The sequence below is a fragment of the Ptychodera flava genome, chromosome 17 (genome assembly GCF_041260155.1).
Source record: "Ptychodera flava strain L36383 chromosome 17, AS_Pfla_20210202, whole genome shotgun sequence".
Lineage (NCBI taxonomy): Eukaryota > Metazoa > Hemichordata > Enteropneusta > Ptychoderidae > Ptychodera > Ptychodera flava.
This window is the reverse complement of record NC_091944.1, coordinates 31,696,568-31,712,971: the sequence shown is the minus strand read 5'-3', so window position 1 is coordinate 31,712,971 and position 16,404 is coordinate 31,696,568.

The following is a 16,404-nucleotide window of genomic DNA, read 5'->3' as shown; positions in this document are numbered from 1 at the left end:
TATACTTCGTTGCTGCTCTTCAAATGGAATCCATGCCCCATCTCTTCTTCTCAACATGATATACTCCATTATCACCAATTGCCATTTATCATCGGCAAGATTGCATACCGTATCACGTGTTCACTGCCTCATTCATAATAGTGAAATTGTTAGGGAGCCGTCATTATTTATGGCCTGGGGGGTCCGAGGAATCTGAGGGGGGTCACTCAAAAATCGAAAGCTACAAGAGGGAGTTGCTCTAAAGAGGAGAACAAGAAGGGGGGGGGGGGCTACTCAATTTTGTTGATATCTACTGAAGCATTTAGTGAAGTTATGAATCAATACAACAATAGTAAAGAACAGCCATATGTATGCTTTAGATATGTATGTTCATACTCTGTATATGTACACACACATACATAATATATATATATATATATATATATATATATATATATATATGTGTGTGTGTGTGTGTGTGTGTGTGTGTGTGTGTTTCACGTTATTGTGATCTTCAGATGAGAATGATCAGCTATTTGACGTGGCAAGCCTTATGTTAGAGGCTAGTACTGAGTACATTTTTCAGTATTTCCTGATTAAAGATTGATATACTTGCCTGATCATTCATGAGAAACGTCTGCTTTCTATATTCTACATTGTATAGGTTACCAATAGGGCAAAATGTGTAAAGCAAGCTAATTCTGATTCTATAAAGTTTAAAACCAGTGGAATGCCTTGACAACAAACCAATCTTTTATTGCAGGAAAATGACAATAAATGATAATAAATGTATGTCTGTCAGGATATTTTTTCGTTTGCAAAAAATGTAATCTTCATTGAAATCAGTGAACTGGAATATAAGTTTTGGAATACTGTCTCAGATTTCTGTTCCTTTGAGTTTTTATACAAAAAAAACCTGAAAAAATACTCCCCAAGTGCCACAAAATAACACCATTTTAATCTCTATTTTTCAGAAGCGCCAAAGGCAGGAGGGACCTCCCCCCGCGACCGCTTACGCAACCGCTTGTGGTGCCTTTGCACCACATCTTCGCTCTCTTGTAAAAAATCCTATGGAGAACACTCCATGTCATCAGAGCACTGGATACAGACCTGTACATCAGCCCCTGTCACAGCAATGGAACCTCTTTCCGACACAGACCTGTACCAAGGGGTTTAATCAGGGTCTGTCACAGCAGCAATCCATTTTACTGTATAGATATTTAACTTTCCCAATTCTTTCTTTTTTTTTGGGGGGGGGGGGGGTTCACTTAAAATTCCTGTAGCAGAGAGGGGGTTACTCAAACACGTCATGGTTGGCAGGGGGGGGGGGGGTACTCGAAATTGTGGAGTTTCGAAAGCAATTCCTCCGACCCCCCCCCCAGGCCGTAAATAATGACGGCTCCCTTAGTCGATGGCTGTGCATGATAGATCATCTGATGATTGTATCACCAATTATCAAAGTCAAAGGCAACACTGATGAAATTTAAGGTGTACCACCAAGGAACTTTTTATCGTCTGTAATCATGCAATGCAGGGCATTCCGTAAATTCACTCGTTATTGTCTTATACTACTATTAAAGGGACAAAGTCGGCCATGTTTTCATGAATTTTGTTTGATACGAGATAATACTTTATACTGTTTGACATGTTGAAAGATACTGAATGAATGGGTGAGCATGCATATTTTTTACCCTGTTTTTAAACAAATTAAATGAAACCGTCGCGAGAAGGAATTAATGGTCATGATCATTTATTCACCCTCGCGATGGTTTGATGTATCATATCCAACACTGGGGTCAAATATAAGTAGTATCTTGTATCAAACAAAATTCATGAAAAAAAAATGGCCGACTTTGTCCCTTTAATGCCGCGGCTGTTAGTGAGCGTAGTGGGAGATCAAAGTGTTTGTGGAATTCAACGGATATAAATGTGCTCTGAAAATTGTAAAAAATTATTCCAAAGGGTTTCATTGAGATCATCAGTCGCAGAATATGTATGTGTACAAGGTATCATACTGAACGTACGCACCATGCACTCACGATATGCGCTGGCCAATATTGCGCACCGAGTGAAACTGCAGCTGACTGTTTTGAACAACAGCGTGTCGTTATATCAAACAGAAATTATGTCAAATTAATTGAACCAGTAATCTACGATTTAAATCGGATAACCATCACAGAAATGTGAAGTGCGCCTTAATCGACGAGCGTCACACATACTATGTGATACTTTGTCAACGTTTCCGTCATTAGATCATGGGGGTCTAGTACACCGTGGGCACTCGGAGCTTTCCATTGATTTTACCACAGTCCTTCCGTGGTGGAGGGACTGTAGTTTTACTTATAGAATGAAATGGTTCAAGAAATCATTTACAGCAATATCTAGTATCACCTGTGTGTTTGAATGCAGTTTATTGAAATTATTGATGCGAAATTAGCATTTTTCACGATCACATTTCATAAGGCCCACCGCCAAATCAGATTTTACGGGTAGCAGTCATCGGTTCTTCTGTCGCATTAAAGTAGTATCGGTCCCACACGACTAAGTTTAATCATAGACCGTTTTCTCCCTCTGCTGTCTATACGTTCGTTTGAAAGAATACGACGTTTAGTACAACAACTCTACATAACTAACGTCTTTATGAAAAGAAAAAGTCACACAGGATAGGCTGAGCTAAACGCTTTTTTTGCTATTGTGTCCGGCTTGGACTGCGATGTAGTTATCTGTGTCTCATAATAGTATTACAACGGGAATCTGTTCTGTTGCATGTTGCTTGTTCAGCTAATGACAAAAATTTAAAAGAACTTATTGTTATTACACATATTAAATGTCCCTATCAGAAGAATATAACGACCATAGCTAGCTGACTAGATGTTCACTACAAACAGGTGGACCAATTCAACAACTTATTTATCGCAGATTAAAATGTTTTCAAGTTATCTCATCAGCTGATGGGGAATTTTGTTGTGTGGGCAACTTTTGAGCTCAATGGACTAGTGCCAGTTGTCTTCAAGCAAATTTTGAAACTTCAGCGGGGAGTCTGGTGTGTTGAGAGGAGAATTTTTTCCACTTATCTTCTTCCGTGTTACGTGTAAAGAGTTCGAGACTAGTATAAATATCCAATAATCAGAACTATTGCAAATGTTATTGTAGCGGAGGGGGAGACTAATGCCCTGATAATTTTGAGCCTCGATGTAATGGTCAACTACCTGAGCCGGCAAAGCACATATACACCTCCTTTGTGCATTGTTTTCATCGCTTGTACAGTAGTTTTGTAGATAAAGTATTCAAGCCCCCGGAGTGAGCCATTGGACTTGATACGACATCTACATTCGTCAGTGAGTTTATTTTCATTGTGCTTGGTAATCCGTTTGTTGTATGATTTAATAATACTATCCTTGCATGCAGCTGTAGATTAATTTCGCTGCATTTCTGTTGAGAAATTTGTACGTTTTAACGTCAGTTAAATCCTTAGTTAATGTTTGAAATGTCATCCGTTCAAGCGAAGAAAACAATGAACAAAATGTTTGAACTCGACTTTGATGTACTTTAAACACCAATTCAAACAAATGTCACACCACACAGAAAGCTATCAGGAGAGGCATTCTGAGTAACACTCGTTACGTACAGATAATGTTTAAAAGTTTGATACATAAGTTCTAGTCGTGAAGAAATCGGGCTTTTCTTAAGCCATTACTCAAGCTTCCTGTGCAGTTCTAACCGGAAATGAGGAACACGTTTATCTGACTCCTCCATGTCTCTTACCTGCAAGCTACAATCCAGCATGTCTTCAGTCTAGCAATGATTAATTACTGAATCGTGGGCACGGGAATGGCAGTTATGCGTACACATTGAATGCTCGACACTTTATAAAAAGCATTTCAAATTGGGGGCAGCATCTTCATTTCATTCCAAAGACCGGTCATTGTATGACACAGACTTACAGTAGTCATGTTTTAACTGACGGAATATAGCTGAACGATGACTAGTTTACTTCCGTTGTGCACTCGAGAATCATATCTTATTTATGTCGGTCTGTCTAACTTTGTCTATAATTATCTCAAGAACATCTTATCAAGTGTAACATCAATGTTGTGAACGTGTGTACTAACCATGTATAAATACTGTTCTTTGTCGGAGCATAAATGAGCCCATACCTGATGTTAAAATGTTAAATCCGGAGGAAGAACCGACGGCTTTACTGATTTCCTTCGGGATATCCTACTAGTACCGCAATGTGCAATTCGCAGTAATATGGGCAAGAGTCCGAGAAGCAAAATAGGAGAGTGAAGTCAAAGATCTTCTTGTAAAAACTAGTTAATATATATTCAACAACTGAAAGGTTCAGTTCTACGATTACAAGAAAAGGTTTACAATCATAAAGTTAAAAAATGCAATAAAATGCAATAATTTGGGATAATTGGATAGTGAAGTAATGTCGATATAATCTGCGAATGCAAGCTCATCTGCTTAGTTCCAATAGTGTTTATAATAAAACTTAAAGGAAACAGCGTCGGCATTTTTAGTTGATAAAAAGGAGAAAGTTTTATATCAAAAATGTAATATACGAACTATACAAAAGACTTACATCAACATTTTTACCATTCTGCTGTATGTTTTACGTAAAGCAATATTTTGATTGCTACTGTTACAATTGATATTCATTAGTTCACACAATATTTTCTATATCTTTATAATTTGCTGAGTATACATTCTTTTGTTGTTCAAGTTAAGAAAGCCAGGGTTCGTAATTTTCATATACACGACGCCTTTTCGATTTTTTTTATAGAGAAAAGGACAACAATCAGTTTCGAACAGGACACAAAAAGTCGGAAAAGTTGTAAGGAAACGTAGCCATTAGGAAGGCATTCAGATTGGAATTTGCTCTACTCGACATCATATTTAAACCATCTGGAATCAGTGGCCACAAGGAGTTGTCGACTAAATTATGTTAAAAGCTAAACGTAACCTTTCTACGAAGAATTACTACCATTAAAAAGGACAAACGGGGAGCCACGAAATAATACACATCACAGGCTAAAAAGTCGCCGCTGGATTCATCGAATGACATTTTGATTACAATACGATCCTCATGAATATGCTACCCTATTCATTGTTTTTCTCACTAGTTCGTAACTTGAATAAGCCGTTCTTTAATTTTGTTTTAAATATTGCGTTTCCTCACGGCGTAACACGGGTAAAGCTTCCAGAGTCAAAGAGCCACGCCTTATTCCTCAGAAACAAAAAAAACAGCTGTCTACATACTACTCACTTTTCATGATAAAAATGAGACAACACCATACCATAGTCTACATTTTAACATCTGGTGCTACCGAATTTCAAGCAGTGGCGAATTAGTCTCTGGTTTGACTGGCCCTCTAGGATAATAATTCTTTGTAAGTACGAGAGAGCAGTACTGAATGCACTGCTCATATTGAAATATTTATAGTTTCTATGAGTACTGTGTTTAAGTAAGCTAAGAATATTCCAGTCTAAAAGTGCAGCGAGGTAAAAGTCTGTGTTCGTGACGAATAGTAAACTACACGTAAGTTGTCAAAGTTTCATAATTTGTAGTATTCAAGGCTGTAATATAACCACAGAAATTATCTGGCAATATTTATACGTCAAACAATTCAAATCTTGAGTGGACAGGGACCGTTGCACACATTTCGGTATATTGTTTCTTTCATCGCACCTTTTAACTGAAACAGAATGACTTCTTCCAGATGTGTGCTTAGAATAACGCAAAATATCGTACCTCAAGTCATGACCCGTTTTTTCTCATTTTGTTCAATTAATTCAATTCATACAACATTCTGCTATACACTCAGAGATAGTACATTCGAATCTTGAGTAAAAAGTAATTCATTTAAATTTGCAAAATCATATAACACTGATTGGTGTTGTTACAAAATTGCCTTATTTTTATTTCCTCCATAGCCATCGACAGCCATAAATCATGTACGTAATCTTGGCTCTGATGCTCACGTTTTGCAGTGCTGCGACATTCATGGTAGCTGCTGAAGATGCCATATATCCCCAAAATTTGAGGAATTCGAAAGGTAAGGCGAAGGGAAAAAATATGTTCAACGAGCGAGATTTTTTCAAACTTGGTTGGGTAGTTCGTTATCAATATTTTTCTCCCAGTTGTTTTCCTTCCTTTTTCAGAGTTCCTTTGCAAACTGCATTTTGTACTGTTTTTTTTTTCTATGGCTAGTAGTAACATGTACCAAAGAGATGTTAAAATGTAGCTTTTTTTATGTACTGTATATGTATTTTCGGACAAAGAATGTGATTGTTGACATCCGAATTTCAGCGCAGATAAGAATTAATTTGATATGTTCAGGGAACAGAACCAGTACCGGCGGCAATTTTTTTTCCGCAAGAGGTTGTTGCAAAAAAGGGAAGGACGCATTGAATGCCACACAAAGAAAATCTAACGCTAACGAAAAAGTCAGTTTTGATTGACGGCAGCAGATGAGTGTGCATGCATCGGTCTTCTTGTCATGAAATACACCTACATATCTTCAAAGCTGTCATAGGCGGCGGAGAATGCATTTATCGTCTACACAAAATATATAATATTCTGAATATAATGTATGGATTTTATTTATAAATATCACTGGCATTTGATTTTATAGGAATTGAGCTTTCTTTCCGTTCTGCATTAGTTTCAAAATATTAATAGCTTAACGGATTAAACAGGGTTATGTTTCCTTTCTCTTTGCAGTGTATTGAAAAGTCACTGAACGCCTCTGTATTACACTTGACTCGTGTACAATATAATCTGATTTTATAAATAATATGCAAATTGCATAACTGTTAATATATTATGTGTAGATGACAATACCTTCTACTCCAGTGCGGATGAATTGCTTTTCAAGGATACCCCACTACAAGCCAGGTTATGTTAAAGCATGAACTCAGCAAACGACTTACAAGAAGACAGGTGTAACAAAAACACATGCGAGTCGACAATACTGTGATTTTACGGTACCCCTCAGAATGTGACCGTTACTGCCATCCATTCCCAATATTTTTTTCTGTAAAAAGGTCGTTTTCATACATTTATGAAATGTCCTTGTAGCAAAAAACATAAAAACAAACTGAATAAAAGTAGTGCCTTTTGTATTATGTCTTTAGTAGGTAAAAGATTGGTAGAATTTGAAATTAGTTTTGACTGTAATTTGCGATATATACTTTATGGTATAGGGTAAGTTTTGGTCCTAATTCCTGAAAAGGAATATATATTGCACATTACAACATGTCATCTTAAAGAGAGATGAATTGCTTTTTCAAGGATGCCCCAAAAGTCAGGTTATGTTAAAACATCAGCTCAGTAGAAAAAATTACAAGGACATAGATTTAACAAAATTGCATATACGAGTCGGCAATACTGTGATTTTGCCGTATCCTTCAAAATATGACAGTTAAATCTAAAGTATGCCAATATTTTTTCTGTTAGAAGTTCATTTCATATTTCTGACTTTTCCCTGTAGCAACAAAGCAAACTGAATACAAAGTACTGCCTTTTGTATTATTTGTTTGTAAAAAGATTTGTAGAATTTGAGATTAGCTGTAATTTGCGATATAAACTTAGGGGTATGGGGTAAGTATTTGTCCTATTACATGAGAACTGTAGTGGATATGACATATTACAATGATCATTTTCAAAAAGAATTAATTGCCTTTTCAATGGTACCAACAAGCCAGGTTATGTTTTAAAGTAAGCTCACCTAATGACTTACATACAAATAGACAGGTTTGACAAAAGTGCAAGTGGATTGCAAAATCGTGATTTTGCGGTACCCTTCAAAACATGGCCGTAACAGCTATTGGATCCGTATATTTATTCTTTTAAAATCCATTTCGTATACTGCGGATCCCAAGGCTTCTGAATAATGGAGTTTGTTATCCTGTTTTAGGGGGGTATGTTCGTAGATCCCCTATTGCCCACGGCCTATAATCAAACAAATTAAAGAAACTGCTCAAATTGATGTTAAATTTCCATAATTCAATTTGACTTTCAGTTCATGGGTGGATTGGTTATTGCTAACAACGATTGATCGCAGCCAAAATCCCCTTTTGACTGGCTAATGCCTTTATCGGTATTGAATAATAAATTTGAGCATGTCTAGGCCAAACAAGCTATCGTGTACGAGATGAACGAAAGTGCTTCATGCGGTTTTGAGGGGAACAGGGCAAGTCTATGGGAAACATGAAATAATAGGGCAGAAAACAGAATACCGTAAAGGATATATTAAATCGCAGGTGTTGCCAATACAGACACACTGAAGTCGGACAGACATAGAAATGTTTGTAAATTTATTGTTAACTTATACAATTATACAATATACATATACAATTATACAATATATATATATATATATATATATATATATATATATATATATATATATATATATATATATATATATATATATATATATATATATATATATTATATATCTTTTGTTAGATTACTCAGACTACATAGTGCACGCTCGGAAACTCCACAACAGAACAGCTCGATCCATTGATCTAAATGAATTGCCCGGCCATGTCGACCTTATTTTCGTGACAACTGCCTTGTCCTTAGCAGTTGGAAGCAGTACTGAAGACGTATTTTACCCTTTGGAAGGTACTTTTGCGACAAAAGATGTTGACGTTGGTTATGGTGTTTTGCTTGGAGTGAGTGAAACAAACACACTTCAGATTAAAACATCAATGCTTACAGACGGTTGGGATTCGATACCAAATGGTTGCTGTGTGATTCGTGCTGCATGGTATGAGCAGCAAATTATTGGAGTAAACGACGAGAAAATGCTCGTTTTGCGGGAAGATGTATCAGCAAGTTGGAAGCTGATTGAAATTAGCGGAGGTATCCTATCGGTCGTCTACTCAAATGAATTCGGCATTCTTGGCCTTTCATTAGACGGTAAACAAATACTTGAAGTTGACCCGTTCGAGTGGATTATCGCAGGCGTTTTCTTCAACTTAAATACACCTTTAACTGATTTTACGATCCTGATCCAAATAAACTAGTCCCTTTGCCAGATGCATTCATCGGTATTTGCGCCGGAGTTTTACCAACCTCTATGTCAAGTGAACTTGCGAACAGAGGTAAGGCAGCATTCATTAGAGTATGGTGGGAATCTTACCCTTCAACACGGTAGTTGTAACGCCTTTGTAAGTTAGTCACGATTAACAGTAACTACATGACATATATAGTTAAAAGTGAAATTATGACAATTCGCACACTAATCACAAAACCTAAGGCCTGGGAAAATTACAACTTAAAAAGGGTCATCTACACGAATTGTTGTGCACAAGTATATTATCCATTGTAATATTTACTTTATGAATGTACTTTTAAAATGTGAAAAGGTCACAGCCAACGATTTACAGTTAATATGGATCTGCTAGATCAAGCAACAACACTGCACTGTGAACATCGCTGATTTGCAATCTGACATTAAACAAATGAAAGGAAGTTAGATTTCTGTTTACATATAATAATGCTTAGTTCGGGTTGTCCATGCGTAATATTTTAGCCTATGGGTAATCTGGTGTGGATAAAGCTGACGGCATCTCGCACACTTTAGTACAAATGGGTTATTGTGTATTTTATGGGTCTCAATTGTTCGGTTACTTTTTGCATCTCTCTCTCTCTCTCTCTCTCTCTCTCTCTCTCTCTCTCTCTCTCTCTCTCTCTCTCTCTCTCTCGCCAAGACATAATCATATGCGTTATGACAATATGAAGTTATTACAAAAATACCGCAAAGGATGCACGAGGACATTGGCGCAGCGTTCGCTTCGGGTGACGCACGGAGCCAATGTCCGAGTGCATCCTTTGCGCTGTTTTCGTGGTAACCTTATTATTATACATCTTACATTAGTGACTAGGGCATCAAATTGTTAGAATAGTGACCAATGTCAAGAATTTTTCTTCCGATATGCACTCGTCGAATGAGTCCCTTTAAACCAGTCCTGCTTGAAACCGTTCAACAGTGAATACGCAGATACAGCCGCAGGGGATGGGACACCTGGAAACGGTAAGTGTCACGGACAGGCGTTCTGCTTTTTGCGCAAGCAAAATTAATGATACTTTTTTTCTTTTCGATACAATATTCAGAAACTGCCAGTGGAATCCACGATCTTGAAAGTGGGGAAGACAATATAGGTATGTATACTGTTGCAGTATGTTCTAATTTGTCACGCCTTCTCGTCAAACTCTCGTCAACAACTTATATTACAAGTGGAGACGAAAAAGAAAAATAATTTATTAGGTTCATTTAATTTACGAGTTGCATTATCAGATGACACGGAAGCAGAATTTTGACTACCGATGTTCCATTGTGACAAGATCTTATTACAAATTCTTTTTCAATGTATGTGTCTATACGACAGTCAACTTTTATGAAAAATACATTCTATGCATAGATTTCATAGACGAGCTTTTAAACAAACTCATAATTTACATGTATATTTCTGATTTATGAATAGAAAACAGTTTCGAGAAATGATGAATTTATTTGCAGTGGAAGCTTCTGTGTGAGCTTTGTTCCCAAATTGTAGATTAGGAGACCCAAACATCAGAAGACAGGTCTTGACTCACCCTCTTTCCCTCACAGAGTATCCTATTCTGCTGGTTGGAATTGACAACAACTTGTACAAGTCTACTGCTGGCCGAAAAACCCTCGCACAACTTGTAGATGATAGACAACCAATAACTGATGTCGAAATGTTGAGTAATGGCAATCTAATCGCTTTAGACAAAGACGGCAATATTGTTTTGAGGTTTCATGGTGAATGGACGGACGCCATACGCACTTCTTGCTGTGTGCAATGTATCAGTGTTGGTGTAAATAGTCTCTTATTTGGAGTTGCGAACGACTATATGCTGTACGTGTGGTCGAATGATGATTCTGCCTGGAGTAGTTATGTTGAGAACAGTGGTGATGTTTCGAGGATAACATTCTCACCTGATAAATCTCTATTATTAGGCCTCTCAGTTGATGGCGATATCGTATATCAAGCTTCTTTCAGCGATGTCTTTTGGATTGAAGTCCATGAACCAAGTATGGGTGTAACATACGTGGATATTGTTTTATTATCAAATACCCTTCTTCAGTCAATGGGAGACACACCTTCGAAACTATATGTTGCGATTGCTCTAGAGCACATAGAGTATGATACAGGCAAAACTGGTAAGGTTATACCTAACATTTTAATTTGGGCCATATACATGTAATTGACTAGTAATTTTTTTTCGGCAATACTGGATCCGCACATAACACGATAACAAGAATGATAATAATATGCTTGGATACATCTAAATTTAAAACAACGACGACCTCAAATATACATGATGTTATTATAAATTCCACTTTGTTATTGGTTTACAAGCAAACTTGTCGTTCGTATTTTCACAAATCAACCTGCTGGGCTTTACCATCCTCTCCGCACTTTATACTTACTCTTGTTGCTATTAAGGTGGTTGGAAAGGCTAGAACGTCAGTTATAAATTTCAACAAAACTATTAAAATATAAAAGTAGTCAACATTCTCTGTGGAATAAAAAAAACTAGACATTGGGGCACAAAGGCATTGCAGAGTTATAGCCTGTTAAAACTTCTGAAAAACTGACCAAATAAGAAGAAGTTGGGGAGTCCTTAGTGTATTAACTATGGTAGAGGTCCCCTAGCTTTTAATAAAATGTTTGAAAAGGGAAAGTCATTATTTGCTGTTTTTCAGGAAAGTTTGACAAGGCGGTGCTGGCATTCAGAGTGAGTGACTGCTATTGTAAATGCATTTTTAGATTCTTTGAGTGTCAAAGAGGTGTCAAAAGTGAGATTAACCAAAAAACTGCTCTATGACTTCAAAAGAGGGGTGCAAATATGGCTTGTTTTCAACATTTTTGACAGAATAACAGTTTTCCTACATAATTGTATACCAATTTAATCCAACTTTGAAATGAGATATGGACATGGAATTTTTACAGCCTATTAACAAGGTTACAGATAAGATTTGTACGGCACAATTTTCCTGTATTTAAAGTACTTTTTGAAATATCACATTTTGAAATTTGAAAGAATTTTTAATAATTTTTTGATATATAAACCCATGTAAAATCATAAAAACAAATTTTATTTACAAATCCTGCCGTACAAATCTTACAATAAATAGTGTCAACATATTTATAACTAATTTGGTAATATTAATACTATCCAATTATTATTCAATTCAAATATGTAAAAAAAATATGAAAAATTAAATTTTAATATTTACTGGTGTCATATTTCAAAATCATGGCTGCAAAGATACAATTTTTATATTCTTTGGAGAAAATATTATCTAAGGGAGTTATCCTGAAAATTTGAACTAAATATCTTGATTCTAACACTTGAAACTTGACATTAACTCTGAGAAAAGAATTGGTGCAAAAATAGCCTTTCCAACCACCTTAATACTAAGACAAACAAAACAATTTGAAGCCTCTCCTGTTAGTGTTCATATGACTGTTATGACGTTATCTTTTCATGTTAAAGATACCAAACTATCAGCACTCCCATAAGAATATTTGTAAAATGATATCAAGAGGCACATATGTCTTTTAAGAGTCCGTGCAATCTAAACTGGCATGCTTATGCAATTTGGATCTATGCATACTCACAAAACGGGATAAACAAAAACATTTAATGTATTACTTTACAGATGTTTACACCTTTAAACTTGTACAATAACAAAACAAAAACAAAGGCAACAACTACTACTACTACAAAAACAGCAATAACAAGAACAGCAAGTACTACTACTACTACTACTACTACTACTACTACTACTACTACTACTACTACTACTACTACTACTACTACTACTACTACTACTACTACTACTTTTTAAAACACCACCACCGACAAGAACACGATAATAATAATAATAACAAGGCAGTATTGCTGAAGGCAATGAGTACTTGGGCCGAGATAGAGTAATTTTGAGGACAATATATACTACTATTCAAATATGGTCTTGAATTTCCTCCTGTCAATTAGGCATTTGATTAACTGGTTATTAAACGAAGCAATGGCATGACAACGGCAAAATATGTATAGCAACTTTTGTGGAGTTTGAGGCAGGGGTTCTTTATTTATAGTGAAATTACTTAAACTCCTTAAATATTCAAATTACAGCAAATTTCTTTTGTTCTCGATGGTAGATGTCTAATATTTAGATGGGCATATTTAGATTTCTACCCTATAGTTATCCCTATATACCAAAATCGGACATCCAGCTCTATTGGCTTGCTCAGAATTAGATATGCGAATAATTAATGAGGTACAATATGTGGTGTCATAAGGTGTCCCATCATACCAAATATGAAGGGTGTAGCACTTGTGGTTACTGAGTTGTGGACAAATATATATATTTGAGGTCAAAGGTCATTGAGGTCATGTGACATTTTGTCAAAATAATTGTATTGCTAAGTTATTCCTATATACCAAAAATCAGACCTCTAGTTCTATTGGCTCGCTCAAAATAAGATATGCGCATAATTAATAAGGTACAATATGTGGTGTCGTAAGGTGTCTTATCATACCAAATATGAAGGATGTAGCACTTAGCTCTTGTGGTTACTGAGTTGTGGACAAATATATATATTTGAGGTCAAAGGTCATTGAGGTCACGTCACATTTTGTCATAATAATTGTATTGCTAAGTTATTCCTATATACCAAAAATCAGACCTCTAGCTCTATTGGCTCGCTCAAAATAAGATATGCGCATAATTAATGAGGTACAATATATGGTGTCATAAGGTGTCCTATCATACCAAATATGAAGGGTGTAGCACTTGTGGTTACTGAGTTGTGGACAAATATGTATATTTGATGTCAAAGGTCATTGAGGTCACGTGACGTTTTGTCAAACAAATTATATTGTTAACTTATCCCTATATACCAAAAATCAGACCTCTAGCTCTATTGGCTCGCTCAAAATTAGATATGCGCATAATTAATGGGGTACAATATGTGGCGTCATAAGGAGTCCCATCATACCAAATATTAAAGGTTTAGCACTTGTGGTTACTGAGTTATGGACAATAATGTATATTTGAGGTCAAACGTCACCAAAGTCACATGATATTTTGTCAAAATGTCTGAGATATCTGCGTGAACTGATGGACTCACTGATGGACTCACGGACGGATATGACCCAATCTATAAGCCCCCTGGACTTTATCCGTGGGGCAAAAAAACTGTGTCACTGCATCCTTTAGGCAATATGAATACGATGAGAAACTAAATTTTTATTTTTCTTGGCCTTATACATGAAAGTCTATGGAGAACTGCCATATACATGGGAGTCTATAGAGGTGTAAACTAAAAAGTCCTCTAACACGGCCAAATTCAATCGCATTGTGAAACAAATCGACGTGCATCTGTATGGGGTTGGGTACTATTCTTGTGCAAAGTTTGAAAGAAATTGACCAGGGCATGTCTGAGATATCTGCGTGAACGGACGGACGGACGGACTGACATGACCAAACCTATAACTCCCCAGGACTTCGTCCGTGGGCACTAAAAACAACGCAACAGTTATTACAGCTACACCGGCAGTAGGTTCATATCCAGAGCCCCGTACGGTCTGCCGCCGTCGCTTGAAAACAATATCATAAACCTGCCCATATGGGCAACTGTGTATGAGCAGCTGGATGCTTGACTTCCCGGAGAAGGCGAGCTGTCACGTTCAAGCTCAGGATTATTTGTCGATCAAATTTCAGTAAATTTAACTTACCTAGATGAAATTTTGTCTATATGCTGAAATTTCGCCGAAGTTTGACAAAATTGCATCGATTTTTCAGGTTCATATCCGACATTTTTGAGTTTTGAGTGCAGACAGAAATAAGTTTTGAGGCAACATGGCTGCGACCCCATGTTGACCCCTAGCCCTGCGTACGATGCTATGTGCTATCTAGCTACAGCTAACACATAGCATCGTACGCAGGGCTAGCGAGAGAGTTGCCGACATCGACGGTTATTTACGAGAAGTGAATAAAAGACTGTCATTTTTGGAAGCGATCGAGTAGCTGAGGTAGGCTGGGATACAACTTGGGCCCAAGAACGCTGAATTTCGGCAGTAATTTGGCTTTTTACGTCAAGTCCCAAATGGATTTGAAGTCACCGACCCTACGTGCGCGTACGGGTCTTTGCAGGGCTGTGGTGAGCGGGGCGATTAGCTGTAGCGGAACACACAGCATCGTACGCAGGGCTAGTTGACCCCAAGTGAAAATGTGTTTGCGATCAAATCTTCCTATATTTTTTTCAGAATTTTCGACAAAATCATTGCTTCTTACATCTTTTGTGAAATATAAAATATTAAAATAAAAATGCGATGTGCCATGTCTCCAGATTTCTTAAATATCGTTCGTTGACCGTTCGACGGAATACTCATTTCGCAAACTTGTGACGCAGTTGAAATTCAATACTGACCGCCAAATAATCTTAATGAGACGAGATCATTCTAGACATCCTCCAAATTATCCAACCATTCGCGTTAGAGTTCAGCTCGCTTAGAGGATCATAACATTCTCCGGCCTTCGTTTAGATCGACCCTAATCTCTCCCATTTAGGAAATAAATATTCAAGCTACCTTGACAAAACTTCGTGCACCATCCAGGACCAAACACACTACAAATCTGTCTTGACGTCATCATCTCCTTACATTGTAATCGGCATACCGTATTTTTTAGCAAAGGAGACACAGAATACGTCGGAGTATTCAGTTTCAAAACGTATTACATTGTGTGATGTTGTCAAAAAAGGTAATGTTACTGCAGTGGTATAAATTACAAAACACAAAAGTTCAAATCAGTTTATTTTGGACTGGCTTTACCCAACATTTCATATTGTTTCTTATGCCAGATTTGACCACGTGCTTACTGGCTACCCCTTTACATGCAAATTTTGTGTCAAATGGTGTGTTCTCCTGGAAAAACAAACGTACGATTTCTATATGAAGGAGGCGAAATTTGCCCTCAAAACTCGAAACCACCCCTTTATGGGGTGTACCTAGCTATTTTGAACGAGCTTCTCGCATCTGCAGCTCTATTTCGAAATGATGGTCTGGTTTTCTCAGCTCAAGGATAAGTGTTCTCCATCGCTGTGGGCATTACTATTCTCAACTGGGGGTACAGTTTCCAGTCGTAATGTTTTTCATTGTGTCCGGGATATAAAACCTTTCCTTTTCACAATTTTACTTCGATTAACACTAGTCCACATCTTGTCAGCGATTAAACATGTTTCAAGTTTAAATGTTAAATTCTGGTCTCGAGCCCTCTTGTTCGACCAACTGAAATTACCCCTCCCACTTTGGCTCGTCCAGTGGGTGTAGCAAGGGTTGTGCCATCGCCTAGGAAACGGAGG